General features: G+C 38.9%; 1 protein-coding gene across 2 annotated transcripts in view; it reads right to left on the bottom strand.

The window, feature by feature from the left end:
• Positions 1–20300, bottom strand: part of SLC44A5 (solute carrier family 44 member 5) — a 424145-nt gene that overhangs the window by 348728 nt on the left and 55117 nt on the right. The gene's annotated exons all lie outside the window — the stretch shown is intronic.

Genomic DNA, 20300 nt, shown 5'->3' with positions numbered 1-20300 from the left:
CACTCTCCGTGCCTCTGTCCTGATATCCTGTCCTGGTGGCCACCAAAACTGAAATGCCCTCTCCCCTGACAGACTCAAAAGAACAAAATCACACTGTTATTTTGATCAATCTGACAAACACGAAAGCCTTAAATTTTATCTCTAATCTCAACTTCAGTCATCTAATTGGCCTTTGGGACCTGCCAAAATTTCATTTGTGCCTTACTTGAATTGAATATCGTGAAAACTACAGTGTCCATTTCGAGATATTTGTTTAACATCTATCAATTCTGTGTAAGTAATTCTTGATCACTTGTTCTCATTGTGTTTCTCTTGTGGTGACGCCTAGCACAGCTTCACAGGTCGTTTTGTTTACGGGCCACTTTGTGCTGATGGCGGCGTCGGTGACACTGCAGCTTCTCTCCTCTACTGTGACGAGTGGACAAGTATTGGCCTCTAAACGGACAAGTTTTTGCCAGGATCTGTTCTATCCCCTACAGACTCTTGCGACAGATGTCTAATCATCATCCCTTGTTTTCATTTATTACATTAAAACCTCCCCCCAAAATGGGATTAAAAAATAAAAAGTAAGTGTCCTTACAGACTGATGTGAGTAATGACTCAAGCCCAAGGAGTTTGACTTATAAATGCCATAGAGAAAGTCATTTCTTAATTTACAGTCTAAGGCCTGGAGACGGAGGCCGACAGAAGCATTGATTAGTGGAAGTGAAAAAAGTGGGTGTTACGGTGAATGACATGGTTTCTTTCTGGTGGTGGAAGTTGTAATGCCTCTTCCAGATCATCGGTAGCCAATATTCAGAGAAGAGAGGTAAATATTAAATGAGCAACAGGCAAACGGGCTAGGTAACACTCAGCGTACATGTGCAGCATGGCTCCAAATGTCCAGGAGAATGCTAATGGTATAGCTTTGAGAAATTGTTTTCCTAGAGCACTGTTACACATGGTAGCAATGCTTTGCTCTTTGCTCATATAAACCAATCTAAACTACAGTGTTGTTGAAGTAAAATACAGCCCGAGTAATTCGATTTCAAACACACTCAACCTTTTGTAACACACTTCTGAATTACAGTTTGTGGACAATCGTAGAAACCACCATTTCTTCAGCATATACATACTACCTTGCAGGCCTTGGTCGGTGTGATAATTACTGATGAGCAAACCGGCCTAAAAGACTAACGTCATCTGTCCCAGATATGAGTATATTAGCAACACTGTACGTCTGCATAAAAGAAAATTTCCTGTGAGTTGGCTATTCCCCAGTTCTCACACTCAAGGAACAGCTGTCACCCCACTCACAGGGCCGATCTCTGGACACGCAATCCCCAGGAACCCGTTCATAGGAGCAGGGGTTCCTGTCGGTGGCCAGCCACACACTACAGTGCATTTACAGCCTTCAGGAACCTACACACATTTAGACACATTCTTGGACCCCTTTTAAGCATCTTGTTAGATCTTTAGATCCCATTTTTAATAACCCTTTTAATCTTTTCAAAATGCTCAGCCAAAGATCAGAGCCGGGGCTTAGCTTTAAGCTACACATCCTAGATCTTCCATTTTAATTTGTACTCGGGGAAAATTGTGCTTTTTCTTCATAGCTAGGAAGAGATTTTCCTTCATGAAGGAATAAAATATGCTCTTAAGGAAAACAGTATTCATTTTCAATAAACATTCATTAAGTAACTACCTTTTCGAAAGTCAAAGGCTACGCCTGAAGAGGGTAAAAAAGATGGCTGAGACCGGGTCGTAACTGCCAGGAGCTTAAAACCTAATTACGGAGATAGAAATAGTAGGAATCAGGGTTAAAATTTGAAGTGGAGCCCCGTGCTCCCTCTCCAAGGAACAAGTGACAGCGTGTTACTTCTCTAAGGAGCAAAGTTCTGGCGGTGTCACAATACGAGAAAGGGGGCTGAACATAATCATCCACTGAAATAAAGGTTAACGATTCCAGTTCTAGCAATAACTCTTCAGGTAGGGGGAACGACGCAGGAAAAAGGGAGCCATTTCAGAAGTGACTTAAGTATGCTTGAGGGTGGGCTTTTACAAACCACGTAGCCCCCGCTCCCCACACCTGCCCCAGCACCCCTGCTCTCAGGAGGCCCCAGGCACAGAAGAGAGGGTCCCTTGCGTCTCAGAGGTCTTGAGCTAGGAAGAGACGGAGAACCATAACATCTAACATGCTGCAGGTTTTCAGGTGCGGTTCCTCATGACACCGCAATGTATATTCATTTCTCTACTGTCCTTATTTAATAGTGAACAAATAATATTTTACGCAGAAGTCTCGAGCAAGAGGGACTTAATTGGTGTAGGTGATTACCTTTGTCACTCATTAAGAGGCTGTCTCTTCGGGGGATGCCTGAGTCACTGCCAGGTTGAGTTGCTTAGAAAGGAGTCTGTGATAAAAACAAGTATGAAGATGATTATCTAAAGCAAATGGTTTTAACTTATTAAAAACCTACATGTGAGGAATACTCTCACAACCCTAATTTATACTCCCTAAGAACCGGGAGAATTAGCCTAACAGTCTACTAACACATAAAATACTGCCGGCATCTACTCTCTTTGAAGGAAACTGTGTTCTCCTCTTTACTACTGGCATAAAATTCTCTCTGCCACAGCCTCCTAAATATCAGTCCTTACTTTTATTATCTCCTCTCACACCCCACATCCACCTGTAACATGCATCCCTAACCAGCTGATTTCTCTATCCTGTCTTCTACTTTTATGCACCCTTTTTTCAACACTCCCATCAATGTTTTTCTGTTTAGCTGCCACGCTGATCAACAAAGGGGTTGTAGTAGGTGGCATTTTTCTTCTGTGTTTAGTTCTTCTTTCCCTAACTTTAGGCTAAGTATTTTAAATGGTTATACAACACATAATTCGTTGTGAAAACTTATTACAAAAAAGTGTTTTTTTAATGACAGGGAAAAGCTAAGTTTACCAGGTAGAAAATCACCACTAAAATTTGGTCATTTTTCCTGTCCATCCTTTTTCTATGTATATCTCTTAACTTTTTATTTTGAAAAAACTTTAGACCTACAGAAAAGTTGCAAAAATAGTACGGACAGTTGTGTATACTCTTCACCCAGCTTCCCCTCTGCTAACATTGTCCATTATACTACATATAATTATCAAAATCTTCTATGTGTGTTCTGACAAGATCTATATACCATTTTTATCTAATATATGGTCATCTTTCTCCAGTTGTCTCAATAATGTCCTTTACTGAATTTCTCTCTCTCCAGATCCAAGACCACAGCCTACATGTAGTTGGCATATCTTGTTGGTCCCCTTCATCGGGAACAGTTCTTCACACTTCTCTTTTCATAACAATTTTCCAGAAGTACCAGAGTAGTTATTCTGAAGACTATGCCTTTAGGTCTGTCTAACCTGTTTCCACATGACTAGATTCAGGTTATGCCTTTTGGGCAAGAAAACTACATAAACCATGTTTTAACGTTCTCAGTGCATCACAATGGGAATCAAATCTCTGTTTCTGTCATGGGTGATATTAACTTTGATCCCCCAGTAAGGTGGTGTCAGTCAGGTTTCTCCTCTATAGACTACCATTTCTCATTCTGCACTTAATAAGTATTCTCTGCAGAGGTATTCTGTTTATATATATTATAGATGCCATTCTTCCACAGACTTTTATCATCCACTAATCATTCTTCTGAGTCAGTTGTTTCCACAGTGGTTCCAAAATAGTGGGTTTTTTTTTCTACTTCCATTATTTCTTCTACATCTATTAGCTGATGTCACCATTCCTTTCTCTTAAAGTTCTTGATCGTATTTGTATTCCTATAAGTATGTCCCAATTCAAGACTTTTCAAGTTATTTTTAAATCTTTTTTGTTAAATGTTATCATGCTTTAAAAAATTTTACATTCTTAACGTTACACGTTAAGAAGCCCAGAACTGACATTTCATATTTCTCCATTTAACCCTTTCCCTACCTCATAAAACTGAAATTTCTAAGTCTTGCTTCAAACTTCCAATTATAATCCAAGACTAACTCTGCCTCATGACAGTGCTACTTAATTAGTCCTGGAAAATGTCTAACTCCTATCCAAGAATCTTGTTAATATATCTCTGGTTTGTACAAACTGATTCTCATTTTTATCACATTTCATTCATCACATGGTGGAGAATAAGGAAGACTTATCCCAATCCTATAATTTAAGGACCAGGAACCTTCTATCCCCCTAGTTCAATTTTGTGTTCAGACAAAAATCAAAATGTAATCCTCGGAAAATGCATTGATCCAATAACCTCAGTGAAAAAAATACTTGGGATGTTAACAGTCTGAAATTCAATAATCTTTTAAAATGTGTTTACTATTAAGCAACTGAACAATTAAAAATAATCAAAAGTTCACTTGTATTTCTAAAATGCAATTTCGGTTTTGTCAAGCCCTGCCAAGTTCCCCCATCTTTTGCCTCCTTCCTCTCCCAAAAGCTATGGTTGCAATCTTAGTCCCAGCCTGGTTTCTAGAAGCAATCCTGATTTTAGACATGAAATTTAGCCAGCCTCTCTACAACTGACATCGAATTAAACATGGTCTTTTCTCTTAGCTTTCTTTTACTTCAGCTCTTGACTCCTTGACCAGATTTTCCCATCTTGAACCAACGACTGTCCTTCCCTGTTAACCAATCCCCTGCCTAGATCTTTAAATATCAGTGGAACTAAAAATTCTCTGCCAGCTTGCTCTTCCTTCTTGTTCGTATAGCTCTGCCATGCATGCTGAATTACTCTCTCTCACTTCCCACACTTGTGATCTTTCTCATGTATTCAACAAACATTGATGAAGTACCTCTTCTATGTCAAATATTGTGCTAAACACATAGGCAGAGAGTAGTGATTTAAAAAGGGGGAGGGGGAGATACTTTAACTCCTGAGCTTAAGAAACTGTATTCCTCTGAGGGCAACAGACAGTAAGTGGGTACACAAAGAAACAGCCATGTAATTACACGGTATGAAAAGTATTAGGAAACAAATAGGAAATAATGGAGTTTAATCAGGGAAAGCCTTTCTGACTAACATTGAGGATGGAGATTTGGAGGATGAAAATGATCTAGCCATGAAAAGCACTGGAAAGAGGAGCATTTCTAGCTGAACTGTAGCAAGTGTGGATATCCTAAAAAGCTTAGGGAGTTGGAAGAGCTAAATGGAAGCCAGTGGGGTTGGAATATATTGAGGGAAGAGGAAAAATGCTTATGTGTTAAAGGAGAGGCAGATCATGCAAACCCTGGGAGCTACAGAAAGGAATTTTGATTATAATTCTAATGAGAAGCTATTGAAGGCTGTGAGTAGGAAAACCACATGACTTTCATTTTTAAAAGATTACCCTGGCAAGTTGAAAACAGGCTTTCAAACAAAAACATGTACACAAACAAGCATAGCACCATTTTTCATAATAGTCAAAAGTGGAAGCAACCTAAATGTCCATCAACAGATGAATGAATAAATAACATATGATATCCATACAAGGGAATATTATTCAGCCATAAAAAAATGAAGCCCCAATCGTATGTAATGGATGAACCATAATGAAAACATTATGCCTAGTGAAAGAAGCCAGACACAAAAGGTTACCTATATACAATCCCATGTATATGAAATGCCTAGAATAGGCAAATTCATAGAAAGGAAAAGTAGACCAGTGGTTTCCATAACTGCACTAGAGCAGTGACAGTAGAGATTGAAAAGGGGAAAGATCCACTGTGTATTTTGGAAGTAAAATATAGAGGGTTTGCTGATGTCAGGAACGGAGGTGGAGAGAGGGAGGCAGGGAAGGCAGGAAGAAGGGAGAGAGGGATATTCAGAAGCTTCACACCTAGAGGACGAACATGTTTTAAGAAGAAATGAAGAACCCAACTTTGGACCTGTTAACCCTGAGATGCCCCCAACACCATTCTGGAAGACATTAAGAAATGTTTACTTTCTAGTATATTACTTAAACTTTTCTAGACTCCAGTTTCTTTATCTATAAAACAGGAACACGAATGGTATTTACCTTAGATGGTTGCTCTGAGAATTAAATTAGGTAACTGATATAAAGTTCTTAGCACAATTTCTAACACATAATAAATCTTCAATCGTTGTTAGAGATTACTATTACTGTTACTATCTTTGGCCTGATTACTATACTTACTCCATATGTTGTCTCTCTTTTCCTCCTTCCAGCACCTGCAGGAGCTTGGCCTGCTCTATTATGAGCAATCTCAGACTCTCCCAATCTGCTCTGACTTGCTGCAGCTGAGGCTACAACTGGCCATTTTCAGAGACGTATTGAGAGAGGGATCTGACTGACTGAAAATTATATTCAGATCCCTTAGCTAGACAAGTACATTCTTACAGTGGAGAAGGCATGCTGGGCTCAAATAATGGCACAACAATTTCCTTATTAAAAGCATTCAGGTGCTGGGGCACCTGAGGGGCTCAGTGGGTTAAGCCTCTGCCTTCGGCTCAGGTCATGATCCCAGGTCCTGGGATCCAGCCCCAAATCAGGCTTCCTGCTCAGCGGGGAGCCTGCTTCCCCCTCTCTCTCTGCCTGCCTCTCTACCTACTTGTGATTTCTCTCTCTGTGTCAAATAAATAAATAAAATCTTTTAAAAAAAAAAAAAAGCATCCAGGGGCACCTGGGTGACTCAGTCGCTAAGTGTCTGCCTTCGGCTCAGGTCATGATCCCAGCCTCCTGGGATCGAGCCCATTGGGCTCCCTGCTTGGCAGGAAGCCTGGTTCTCCCTCTCCCACTCCCCCTGCTTCTGTTCCCTCTTTCTCTCTGCGTCTCTGTCAAATAAATAAATAAAATCTTTAAAAAAAAAAAGGCATCCAACTCATTTTCTTCTAATTTTGTACTTCCTTGACATCTTTCTGTCCTTAATTTTATTTTCCAAGCTTCCTTTTCCACAGGGAATAAATGTGCTGACAACTCACATGAGTATTCTAGGCTACTTGGCAGTTAATTTCTTCATAGAGACTTGTAAATTGATGTTCTCGTTTATAATCAGACTCTTGTGAATTTAGCTAGAAGGAATCAACTTGCCTGGCCCTATTAACTTCTTGGTGACCCCATAGTAACCCAGTTTCCAAACGTGAAACTGTGTGTCAGACTCTGGGCAACGATAGTCATTTTTGACATGTACACTGTAATACCAGGTTGAAACGGCCATCCAGATATAAGAATACAATATTTCACAGATACTGGTAATTATTAAATGTGTTAATAAATATTATAGTGCCTGGCACATGCTAGGCTGTCAATAAACTTCAGTTTATGTTTTATTTTTATATGCAATATATTGCACAATTTTTAATATGCAAACCATATGTAATCCAGTAGGGGGGAAATCCAAGTCTGAAAAATTTCCAGATGAACTGAAATGAAATTTTTTTCCCACTTCACTCCAATCTATTCCTAATTCTCCCCATTCTAGTTTCCTTTTTTGTGTTCTCTCATTTGTGTAATGACTTTTGCAACTGGCTGTTTTCACAGTTTATCACTTGGTAATGCTTGAAGGCTTAATGCCAATAAAAGTGGCATATGAAAAAAAAAGTGGCATATGAAAATAATCTTATATATTCTGAGGAATAATTTATCCACAAGCTCTGTTATCCTGGGCAAGTCACTTAGCCTATATATATATATATATATATGACTATGTCTCATTAATCAGTAACTGTTGCCATGTCTAACTATATTCACTATTGAATCCTCAGAACTTAGCACAAAGTAGGTGTGATTGACATTTAGGTTGATAACTAGACAAATGGATGTTAAGATTACATTTTGTTCAAAAATCTGATAAATAAGCCCATTTTTTACAACAAAGAAGATGGAAATCAGGCACTAGTTATCCATAAAAGTTTAAAGTTCTTGTATAAAGAAAAAGTATTGACCAAAAATCCATTGACTGAAGGTAAAGAACAGATTCTCATGTAGGCTTTCTATGTTCCAGCCTCAATATCATGATGATGAATGAATGAACAAGGGAGTGGATTGATGGGTCAGTCAACAAGGAAAGTGCTTTACACAAAATACATACAGAAGTAGACTTGTAAAATATACATTTTAATGTATAAATTTCCTGCCTAGCTTTTTTCATTTGGGTTTTTTTCCCATCTCAGAATGCCCAGAAAACCTTGCTCATGATAGCTATCCTTCTGGAGTTTGTCACTTTTAGGAAATGATGGCACAATTCAGTATTGATTATAATAACAGGATGTAAGAGGAGCTTCCAAGTCTTCAATTTTATAGTGGCATATTTACTTTCTAGAAACTACCTTTAGTTCTCTATCTCACCTGTTCCACATTTGTGACTACGAAGTAATTATAAATGATAACTTTCCCATCCCTTTCACCTTTGTTAATAAATAATTTAAATAATGTAGGGAAATTCTATTTAAATTCAGTTAGCCAATATATAGCACATCATTAGTTTCTGATATAGTGTCCAATGATTGATCAGTTGTGTATAACACTCAGTGCTCATCACATCACACACCCTTAATGCCCATCACCCAGTTACCCCAACACCCACCCACCTCCCCTTCCACAGCCCTCAGTTTTTCCCAGAATCAAGAGTCTCTCATGGTTTGTCTCACTCTCTGATTTCTTCCTATTCAGCTTTCCCTCCCTTCCCCTGTGGTCCTCCATGCTATTCCTTATGTTCCACATATGAGTGAAACCATATAACTGTCTTTCTCTGACTGACTTATTTCACTTAGCATAATCTCCTCCAGTTCCAACCACGTTGATGTAAATGGCAGGTATTCAACCTCTCTGCTGGGTAATATTCCTTTGTGTATACATAGGGAATTTTTTAAAACTCAATTTAAATCTATTACTGCTGGTATATAGCAAAAACAAAAAACAAAACAGGACAACAATTTGAAAATTAGCACATCAAGTCAAGAATGAGAAAACATACTTGCAGAAGAAGCTTTATTGTCTTTTCTAATAAACCTCTCACGTTTCCAGGAAAAGTATTAGAACTATACTTCTGTTTTCTTTCTTCTTTTATCCATAATCATTGTAGCCTAAATAAAATCACATTTTCTAGACTTCAGTTCCCCTCAGTTTAATTTAGTTCAATTTAACAAACATTTCTGACTACCTGCTGGGGACCAGACTCTATACCAGGTTCTTAGGAGTCAAAGTTTAACAAGACATATTTTCTAATTCATGAAGTTCACAGCTTAATTAGTACATTATTTTTTGTTGCTTTTCAAAGCTTCTGTCCCATTCTACTATCAACCAGAATTGTTCTCCTTTCACCAGTTCTGTGTTTTGGGGGTTGATATAAGATATAATTGTTTTGAGATATTTAAAAAGTCCCTGGTCTAGAGGAAGCAAAGACACTTAAATAAATACCATACACTGTTCTACAAGTAATAATTGTATTTTCTCAACCTGGGTTCCCCAGAATACAGAGCCTAAGATAAAGGAGTGTGATTCAGGGAATAAGAGTTAGAAAAGAGGGAGCAAACCAGAGAAGGAAGGAGAGTCAGAAAAAGATTCATTATCGAGTTGACTAGCTACCCATACAGATGGCTGGATACTCCGTCTCATAGAACACCCTGATAACCTCCCCGGGGCGGGGGTGGGGGGAGCAGAAAGCATGTATACATTACTCTGCTCTTCCCTAGTCCAGGGTGTACCCCTAGGGTATTAACTCCCCATCACTCCTGAATCGCACATACATGAGTACTGGGAAAAATCCCAGAGGTATCCCATGCTACTTCACCATCATGTAAAGAATCCCTGGGGGACAGCAGGGAAGCAGGGGGAACCAGTGAGAGTGAAAACTGCAAAGCCCTCAGGCGTGGCACCATTAGACGGTACCTGCATGAAGATGGAGAGCATCTTCCTAGAAGTTGTCACTGCAGTCATGGACTGCAATGATTTCTTCATTTCCCTTTGAAGTGGTGCACAAGAAGGCTCTGAACAAGCATATATGAGGCACAGAAATAGAGCAGAGTAGAGAAAGATTAATTCTGCCTAGAAGGAGAAGGGCCAGGAAAATTTCACAGACATAAAGTTCCTCAGAAAAATTCTCCCAATGGCAAAAGGGGATAGGTATTCCAAACAGAAGGAACAATATATATAAGACACAGAGGTCTGAAACAGCAAGCTGTGTTTGAAGAATTGTAAGAAAAATCAGTATTACTGGAGGTAAAGTGGCAGCAAAGGTCATTAGAGATGTGGACAAGGCCCGAAATATTATGGATTTGGTAAGCCATGGGAAGAGTTTAAATTTTGTAACAGAAAAGAATGAACAACAGTCATTTGAGTGATTTTAAATGAAAAAGTGAATTTGGGAGAGGGTACAAATGAAATAATAATAATTAACATTTTATATTTGTGAAATGAGAAGTGGGATGTGTGAAAAGGGAGTAGGAAATATGAAAAGGTAAAATATTGCCTTTAAATAGACTATGCCATATTAAGGATATATACTGTAAGCCCTTAACAAGTATTTAAAAAATAATAATAAAGGTGCCGGGTGGGGGAGTTTAAGCATCTGACTCTTGATTTCGGCTCAGGTTATTATTTCAGGGTCATGAGATCGAGGCCCACATCAGGCCCTGACTGGGCATGGAACCTGCTTAAGATTCTCTGTCTCTCTCTGCCCCTCTCTGCTGGAGAACCAATTTGCAGCACCACTCACTACACAAGAGGCTGGCAGAGCAAGGAAAAATAAGATACAGTTCCCTAATCTTGAAGGGTAAGCACAAGTCTAATGAAGGTTATATGAAAATAACTTAGTTTAACATACTCTGAGGGATGCCTGCGTAGCTCAGTCAGTTAAGCATCTAACTTCGGCTAAGGTCGTGATCCCAGGCTCCTGGGATTGACTCCCACATCAGGGTCCTTGCTCAGCAGGGAGGGAGCCTGCTTCTCCCTCTGCCTGCTCTGTCTGCTCTGCCTGTAGCTCTCCATACTTCTGTTCTCTCTCTCTGACAAATAAATAAATAAAAATCTTTAAAAAAAAATATATATATATATATATATATACACACACACACACAAAAATACATACTCTGAGATATGTTCTACTAGCATTATGAACAATGTATTCTGAGAAAGATGCTTAAAAATAGTTAAAAATACTACAAATTTCCCATCAACAGGTGAAAACCAAATGCCTGTATATGCACACAATGGAATATTATTCAATAATTTTTAAAAAACTATTGAACATGTAAAAACATGGATGAATTTCAAAATAACTATGTTGAATGAAAAGAAGCCAGACCCATCTTCCTCTAAAAAGATGACATACTTATTGATTCCATTCATATAAAACTCCAGAAAATGAAAACTTATCTTTAGTGACAGGAAGCAGATGAGGGGGGTGGCCATAGGGAGAGGGAGATGAAAACTGATGGAATGGAGAGATGACAAAGGGAAATGAAGAAATCATTGCATATATCCATGGTCTCAATGATAGTAAGAGTTTCAGACCTTTTCTGACCCCTCTTATTCCAGGCAGAATGAATCATGCTTTATCCTGTTCTACTTCTATGCCTTATATTGGTTTCACAGGTAATACATCCATCAAAATTTATTAAACTGACTAAATATGTGCAGTTTATGTAGTCACATATATCTCAACAAAACTGCAATAAAAAATACTAAAAACAATCTTGGGAGAGGAGATAGATAAAATGTTATAGCTATACCAAGTAAATTATGATCTGTATTTACAGCATAAATTTCTAACACTAAAGATCATGAAAAAAAATATTCGAGTTGGAATAGAGACATTGGCTAATGCTTATTGAGGGTTTACAATGAACCAGGCACTTTGTTCTGTCTCTCACGTCATCCTCACATCAATCCTATGGAGTAGATAGTATTAATATCCCCACGTTATAAATGAAGAAACTGAAGGCACAGAATTATGAATGTGTTCAAATGTGAGTAGCAGAAAAACCAGCTTCAATGGCTTAGAAAGAAATGGTTGCCACTGTTACTAAAAAAAAAAATATGAGCAAAAATACCAAAAGAGAGGAGAGAGAAAGCAAGATGGCAGAGGAGTAGGAGACTGAAATATCATTGGATCCCAGGAGTTCAGCTAGACAGTTATCAAACCATCTGAACACCTACAAACTCAGCAGGAGAAAAAAGAGAAGAGCAGCAATTCTAGGAACAGAAAATCGACCACTTTCTGGAAGTTCGGACATACAGAGAAGTGACTCCGAAACGACAGGAAGATAGACTGCATGGGGAGGGGCCAGCTCCCGGAAAGTGAGAGAGCAGCAAAGCACAAAATCAGAACTTTTAGAAGTCTGCTCCACGGAGGGACGTTTCTCCAGAGGCTAAGCCGGGGGCAGAGCCCTCGCTGGGACAGTGTGATCTCAGGACCCGAGGGGTCACAAAAAGAACAGGGTGTCTGAATGTGGCAGAGCTCCCAGGTATCAGAGCAGGGACTGGGCAACAGAGATGGAGCCGAGGAGTGGGCTCTCAGCTCCAAGTTACCTGAAACCATGATCCAAGGCACCGTTGAGCCACTTCTATTTGGGCAGGGACCAAACAAGCAACATATCCGGGAAGACTCACCTTCCTCCTCCAGGAGGAGAGGTGCAGGAGCACGCTGCAGAAATCTGCTGGGTTTGGAGACACCAAACGGGGCTGTGCGCCAGAGATAGAAATGCTGGGTCACAGGCTGGGTGACCTCAAAGTGTAGCTGGAGACCAGGGAGACAGAAAGGACTGACTACTTTTCTCTCAGGGTGCACTGGGGAGTGGGGCCCGGAGCTCCCGGCTCCTACAGGGTCGGAGATTTGAGGTTGCCATCCTCATTCCCCCCCTCCAAAGCTGTACAGAAAGTGTTCAGGGAACAAAAACTATGGAGACCAAACCTGAGCAGATGACTTAGCCTGGCCCCTAGCAAGGGTGGTGCAATTCTGCCTGGGGCAAAGACATTTGAGAGTCACTGCAAGAGGCCCATCCCCAGAAGATCACCAAGAACATCCAGCCAAGACCAAGTTCACCGATCAATCAGAATAGTGGAACTCCAAAGCTAGGGGAAAGCAACACATAGAATTCATGGCTTTTTCCCCATGATCCCTTAGTCTTGTAAATTTTTTTAATTTTATTTTTTTCTTATTTTTTAACTTTCCTCCTTCCTATTTAAACTTTTTAAACTATTTTATCAATACATTTTTCAAAAAAATCTTTTAAATTTTCACTGTTATAGTCGAATGGTATCCCTTCATTGTATTTAACCTTATTTTTTGTATACATACAGGGTTTTTTTTTTTTAAAAACTTTGGGATACAATTTCCTCTAATAGATCAAAATATACCCTAAATCTAGTGCATGGCTTTGTTCTAGTCTTGAGCCTGATCACATACTCTCCTCCATTTTTTTTTCTTTTTCCAACTAACTTCTTATCTTATCAATTCCTATTCCAGAATTGTTTTTAATTTTAATCTTTAATATTTCATTCCTTCATCATGTTTACCCTTATTTTTGTGTGTGTGTATATATATATATATATAAGTTGTTCTTTCTTTAAAATTTTGGGAGGTAGTTTCTTCTAAGACACCAGAATACAACCAAAATCAAGTGTGTGGCTCTGTTCTATTCACCAGTCTAATTAATATATGTATGTATGTGTGTGTGTGTGTGTGTATCCTTTCTTCTCCCCCCAGTTTTGGATCTCTTCTGATTTGGTTGGCATATATTTTTCTGGGGTCTTTGCAACCCGTTTAATATTTTATTCTCTCATTCATCTATTTCTACCTGAATAAAATGACAAGGTGGAAAAACTCACCACAAAAAAAAAAAAAGAATAAGCAGCAGTACTGACAGCTAGGGACCTAATCAATATGGACATTAGTAATATGTCAAAACTAGAGTTCAGAATGATGATTATCAAGGTGCTAGCTGAGCTCTAAAAAAGCATGGAAAATATTAGAGAATCCCTTTCCGGATTAAAAAATTTTTTTTCTTTTTTTATATAAAAAATAAAATTTATTTTTATTTATCCCTTCCTTGAGAAATAAAAGTACTAAAATTTAAACAAGTTGAAACCAAAAAAGCTATTAATGAGGTACAATAAAAAATGGAGGTTCATACTGCTAGGATAAATGAGGCAGAAGAAAGAATTAGTGATACAGAGGACCAAATGATGGAGAATAGAGAAGATGACCAAAAGAGAGACAAACAACTACTGGATCACAAGGGGAGAATTCAGGAGTTAAGTGATACCATAAGACAAAACAATATTAGAATAATTGGGATCCCAGAAAAAAAGAAAGAGAGAGAGGGGCAGAAGGTATATGGAGCAAATTATAGTACAGAATTTCCCTAATATGGCAAAAGGAACAAGCATCAAAATCCAGGAGGCACAGAGAAGCCCCCCCTCAAAATTAATAAAAATAGGTCCACACCCCATCATCTAGTAATAAAACTTACAAGTCTTAGTGACAAAGAGAAAATTCTAAAAGCAGTTTGAGATTAGAGGTTAGGCACATACAACGGTAGAAATATTAGATTGGCAGCAGACCTATCCACAGAGACCTGGAGGGCAGAAAGGACTGGCATGATATAGTCAGACACTAAACAAAAAAAATATGCAGCCAAGAATACTATATATTTACACTATATATGACAGACTATATATAGACATTACTGAAAATAGAAGAAGAGATAGAAAGTTTCCAGGACAAACAAAAATTAAACAAATTTGCAAACACCAAACCAGCCCTACAGGAAATATCGAAATGGGTCCTCTAAGCAAAGAGAAAGCCTAAAATTAACAAACCAGAAAGGAACAGAGAAAATATACAGTAACAGTCACCTTAGAGGTAATACAATGACACTAAATTCATATCATTCACTAGTGAACCTGAATGTAAATGAGGTAAATGTCCCAATCAAAAGACACAGGGTATCAGAATGGATTAAAACAAACAAACAACAACAACAACAAAAAATCTATATGCTGTCTACAAAAAATTAATTTTAGACCCAAAGACACCTCCAGAATTAAAGTGAGGGGATAGAAAACAATTTACCATGCTAATGAACATCAAAAGAAACCTGAGGAGACCATCCTTATATCAGGTAAATTGGATTTTAAGCCCAAGACTGTAATAAGAGATGAGGAAGGACACCATATCATACTCAAAGGGTCTGTCCAACAAGAAGATCTAACAATTTTAAATATCTATGCCCCTAACATAACAGTAGCCAAATATATAAACCAATTAATAACAAAATCAAAAACACATCAATAATAGTACAGTAATAGTGGGGGACTTTAACACCCCCTCACTGAAATGGACAGATCATCTAAGCAAAAGATCCATAAGGATATAAAGGCTTTAAATGACACACTGGACCAGATGGCCATCACAGGTATATTCAGAACATTCCATCCAAAAGCAAGAGAATACACATTCTTCTCTAGTGCACATGGAACATTCTCCAGAATAGATCACATCCTGGGTCACTGATCAGGTCTCAACTGGTACCAAAAGATTGGGATCCTTCACTGCATATTTTCAGACCACAATGCTTTGAAACTAAAACTCAACCACAAAAGGAAAGTTGGAAAGAACTCAAACAAATGGAGGCTAAAGAGCATCCTACTAAAGAATGAATGGGTCACCAGGAAATTAAAGAAGAATTTTAAAAATTCATGGAAACAAATGAAAATGAAAGCACAACTATTTAAAGTCTTTGGGACACAGCAAAAGCAGTCCTCAAAGGAAAGTATATAGCAATACAAGCCTTTCTCAAGTAACAAGAAAGGTCTCAAGTACACAACCCAACCCTATACATAAAGAAGCTACAGAAAGAACAGCAAAGAAAGCCTAAGCCCACAAGAAGAAGAGAAATAATAAAGATCAGAGCAGAAATCAATGAAATAGAAACCACAAGAACAGGGGCTCCTGGGTGGCTCAGTGTGTTAAGCCTCTGCCTTCAGCTCAGGTCATGATCTCAGGGCCCTGGGATCGAGTCCCACATCAGGCTCTCTGCTCAGCAGGGAGCCTGCTTCCCTCTCTCTCTTTCTGCCTGCCTCTCTGCCTCCTTGTGATCTCTCTCTGTCAAATAAATAAATAAAATCTTTAAAAAAAAAAAAAAGAAACCACAAGAACAGTAGAATAGATCAATGAAACTAGGAACTAGTTCTTCAAAAGAATTAATAAGATGGATAAACACATGGGCGGGTTGTCAAAAAGAAAAGAGAAAGGACCCAAATTAATAAAATCATGAGTGAAAGAGGAGAGATCACAATCAACACCAAAGAAATACAATTACAAGAATATATTATGAGAATTATACACCAGCAAATTTGACAATCTGGAAGAAATGGATGCATTCCTAGAGACATATAAACTACCAAAACTGAACCAGGAAGACATAGAAAACCTGAACACACCCATAACAAATAAGTACATTGAAGCAGTCCTCAAAACTCTCCCTACAAACAAGAGCCCAGGGCTAGATGGCTTCCCAGGGGAATTCTAACAAACATTTAAAGAAGAATTAATACCTAGTCTCCTGAAACTGTTCCAAAAAATAGAAATAGAAGGAAAACTTCCAAACTCATTTGATGAGGCCAGCATTACTTTGATCCCAAAAGCAGACAAAGACCCCTTCAAAAAGGAGAATTACAGACCAATATCCTTGATGAACACAGACGTGAAAATTCCCACCAAAATACTAGCCAATAGGATACAACAGTACAGTAAAAAGATTATTCACCATTACTACAGTAAAAAGATTATTCACCACGACCAAGTGGGATTTATTCCTGGGCTGCAAGGTTGGTACAACATTAGCAAATCAATCAGTGTGATACAATACATTAATAAAAGAAAGGACAAGAACCATATGATACTCTCAATAGATGCTGAAAAGCATTTGACCAAGTACAGCATCTTTTCTTGATCAAAACTCTTCATAGTGTACGGACAGAGGGTACATACCTCAATATCATAAAAGCCATCTATGAAAAACCCACAGCGAACATCATTCTCAATGGGGAAAAACTGAGAGCTTTTCTCCAGAGGTCAGGAATACAGCAGGGATGTCCACTATCACCACCACTATTCAGCATAGTACTAGAAGTCCTAGCCTCAGCAATCAGACAACAAAAAGAAATTAAAGGCATCCAAATAAGCAAAGTCAAACTTTCACTCTTTGCAGATGATATGATATTTTATGTGGAAAACCCAAAAGACTCCACCCCAAAACTGCTTGAACTCATACAGGAATTCAGTAAAAAAAAAAAAAAAAAAAAGAAAAGAAAAAAGAAAAAAAAAATGAAAGCACAGAAATTAGTGGCATTTCTATACACCAACAGCAAGACAGAATAAAGAGAAATTAAGGAGTTGATCCCATTTACAATTGCACCCCAAACCATAAGATATCTAGGAATAAACCTAACCAACGAGGTAAAGCATCTGTACTCAGAAAACTGTAAAGTACTCATGAAAGAAATTGAGGAAGACACAAAGAAATGGAAAAACATTCCATGCTCCTGGATTGGAAGAACAAATATTGTGAAAATGTCTATGCTACCTAAAGCAATCTACACATTTGATGTAATCCCTATCAAAAACCATAAATTTTTTTCAAAGAAATGGAACAAATAATCCTCAAATTTATATGGAACCAGAAAAGACCCCGAGTAGCCAGAGGAATGTTGAAAAAGAAAACCAGAGTTGGTGGCATCACAATTCCAGACTTCAAGTTCTATAACAAAGCTGTCATCATCAAGACAATATGGTACTGGCACAAATACAGACACATAGATCAGTGGAAAAGAACAGAGAGCCCAGAAATAGACCCTCAACTCTATGGTCATCTAATCTTCAACAAAGCAGGTATGAATGTCCAATGGAAAAAAGAGAGTCTCTTCAGCAAATAGTGTTGGGAGAATTGGACAGCCACATGCAGAAGAATGAAATTGGGCCATTTCCTTACACCACACACAAAGATAGACTCAAAATGGATGAAAGACCTCAATGTGAGAAAGGAATCCATCAAAATCCTTGAGGAGAACACAGGTAGCAACCACTTTGAGCTCAGCGGCAGCAACTTCTTCCTAGACACATTGCCAAAGGCAAGGGAAGCAAGGGCAAAAATTAACTATTGGGACTTCATCAAGATCAAAAACTTTTGCACACCAAAGGAAACAGTCAACAAAAACAAAGACAGCTGACAGAATGGGAGAAGATATTCACATATCAGGTAAAGGGCTATTATTCAAAATACATAAAGAACTTATTAAACTCAACACCCAAAGAACCAATAATCCAATCAAGAAAAGGGCAGAGGACATGAACAGACATTTCTGCAAAGAAGACATCCAGATGGCCAACAGACACATGAAAAAGTGCTCCACGTCACTCAGCATCAGGGAAATACAAATCAAAACCACAATGAGATACCACCTCACACCAGTCAGAATGGCTAAAATTAACAAGTCAGGAAATGACAGATGCTGGTGAGGATGCAGAGAAAAGGGAACCCTCCTATACTGTTGGTGGGAGCGCAAGCTGATCCAGCCGCTCTGGAAAACAGTATGGAGGGTCCTCAAAAAGTTGAAAATAGGGGCACCTGGGTGGCTCAGTGGGTTAAGCCGTTGCCTTCAGCTCAGGTCATGATCTCAGAGTCCCGGGATCGAGTCCTGCATCGGGCTCTCTGCTCAGCAGGGAGCCTGCTTCCCTTTCTCTCTCTCTGCCTGCCTCTCTGTCTACTTGTGATCTCTCTCTGTCAAATAAATAAATAAAATCTTAAAAAAAAAAAAAAGTTGAAAATAGAGCTACCCTGATACCCAGCAATTGCACTACTGGGTATTTACCCTAAAGACACAAATGTAGTGATCCGGAGGGGCACATGCACCTGAATGTTTATATCAGAAATGTCCACAACATCAAAATTATGGAAAGAACTTAAATGTCCATCAACAGATGAATGGATAAAGAAGATGTGGTATTCATAGTAAATGAAATACTATGCAGCCATCAAAAAAGCCAAAAACAAAATCTTACCATTTGCAACGATGCATATGGAACTAGAGGGTATTACGCTGAGCGAAATAAGTCAATCAGAGAACGACAATTATCATATGATCTCTATGATATGAGGAATTTGAGAGATAGGGCAGGGGGTTGTGGGGGGTAGGGACGGAAAAAATGAAACAAGATGGGATCAAGATGGAGACAAACCATAAGAGACTCTTAATCTCATGAAAAACAAACTGAGGTTGTTGTGGGGGTTGGGAGGGTAGGGATAGGGTGGCTGGGTTATGGACATTGGGGAAGGTATGTGCTATGGTGGGTGCTATGAAATGTGTAAGCCTGGTGATTCACAGACCTGTACCCTTGGGGTAAATAATACATTACATGTTTTATAATTTAAAAAAAATTTTAGGGGCGCCTGGGTGGCTCAATGGGTTAAGCCGCTGCCTTCGGCTCAGGTCATGATCTCAGGGTCCTGGGATCGAGTCCCGCATCGGGCTCTCTGCTCAGCAGGGAGCCTGCTTCCCCCTCACTCTCTCTGCCTGCCTCTCTGCCTACTTGTGAGCTCTCTCTGTCAAATAAATAAATAAAATCTTTTTAAAAAATTTTTTAAAAGATTAGACCATAAAGGAAAAAAAAAAAAAACTTAAAAGGCCAGAGTTCAAAGAGTTTCCAGGTTAGTGAACACATGGAGGTGTTGGGAGAGTGGTGCACCTGGTTGGCTTGGAAACTCCATGCTCTTTCTCCATATCTGCCCTTTTTATTTCTTCACCTGACTGTAGATCTGTACTCTTTAACATCGTGTGTAATAAACTGGTAATCGACTGTGTAAACACAAAAGAAAAAAAAATACTGAAAGAGGGGCACCTGGGTGACTCAGTTAAGTATCCGCATTCAGCTCAGGTCATGATCTCTGCATCCCGGGATCAAGTTCCACATGGGGCTCCCTGCTCAGTGGAAAGCCTGCTTCTCCCTCTCCCTCTGCTGCTCCCCTGCTTGTACGCACTCCTGTCTCTGTCAGATAAATAAACAAAATCTTAAAAAAAGAAAGAAAGAAAGAAAGAAAAGACAGACAGACCAAGAGGGCTATAGGTAGGCAATGCATGTTTGTTTTCACTGTTAAACACTGTGGCCAAAGATAAGAAGGGTCTCTGTTCCAGCAAGGGTGGTACACTAATTGCCTCATAGTTACAAAGTAGCTGCTGTGCCTTCAGGCATCACAAGACTCTAAGTAGAAAGAATGGGAAAAGAGGGATATTAGCTCAGTCTCCTAGCTTTCCCAGCAGCCTCACCCAGCACGCTTTTGCTTGTA

This window comes from Meles meles, chromosome 1, assembly GCF_922984935.1.
Source record: "Meles meles chromosome 1, mMelMel3.1 paternal haplotype, whole genome shotgun sequence".
Taxonomy (NCBI): Eukaryota; Metazoa; Chordata; class Mammalia; order Carnivora; family Mustelidae; genus Meles; species Meles meles.
Note: the sequence above shows the minus strand (reverse complement) of the source record. Positions and strands in the feature narration are given on the sequence as shown.